Below are 932 nucleotides of genomic sequence, written 5' to 3' on the forward strand. Positions count from 1 at the left end.
GAGTTAATTGAAAGGTACATTCGTAATTACTTTTGGGTTTCACAGTCAGCTTGAAAAGCATTTGTGGGGAAATAATCACAAGGCAGGAGAAGCGTCACCCCTCTGCAGCACAGAAACGCAGAGCCCCACGTCTGTCTTGAATGGATGGGGGGCCCTCCCGGTGGAAGGACCACCCCGTGAGGATGAGTGCCAGAGTCGCAGCATTCAGGTCAGAGTTCTGAAATATGTTATTTGGAGCAAAATCCCATCCTAATTTTCAAGCACAACAGAATGGTTAGAATAGAAAAAGTATTAAATATATCCTCAATGACCTTATGTAGGAACCATGAAAAGACAACCAAACCTCTCGCCTAAGTAAAATTCACCCTTTTAAGCATTCAGTTCTGTGAGTTTGTCATACAGCTGTGTAACTGTCACCACAATCAAGATATAGAACAGCTCATCGCCTCCATAAATTTCCTATTGCTCCCTTTATAATTAACCTTCTCCCCAGCCCCAGCTCCTGGCCATCACTGGTATCATTTCTCTCCTTATAGTTTTGCCTTTTACAGAACATCATATAGATAAAATCATGCGATATCTGTACTTCTTCCACTTAGCATAATGCTTTTGAGAATCATCCATGTGGTCGCTTGTATCAATAGTTCTTTTCATTGCTGAGTAGTATTCCATTATATGGATATATCACGTTTTTGTTGATCCTTTCACCGATTAATGCCATTTGGGTTGTTTCCAGTTTTTGGTGATTAGGAATAAAGCCGCCATAACTGTTCATATACTGATCTTTAAGTAGACATACGTTTTCATTTCTCTGGAGTAAATATCTAGAAGTGACATTGCTGGGTCAGGTGGTAAGTACATGTTAAACTTTACAGGAAGCTGCCTAACTGTTTTCCGGAATGACTGTACCATTTGCATTCCCAACGGCAGTA

The sequence above is a fragment of the Pteropus vampyrus genome, unplaced genomic scaffold, assembly GCF_000151845.1.
Source record: "Pteropus vampyrus isolate Shadow unplaced genomic scaffold, Pvam_2.0 Scaffold93, whole genome shotgun sequence".
NCBI classification, from domain to species: Eukaryota; Metazoa; Chordata; class Mammalia; order Chiroptera; family Pteropodidae; genus Pteropus; species Pteropus vampyrus.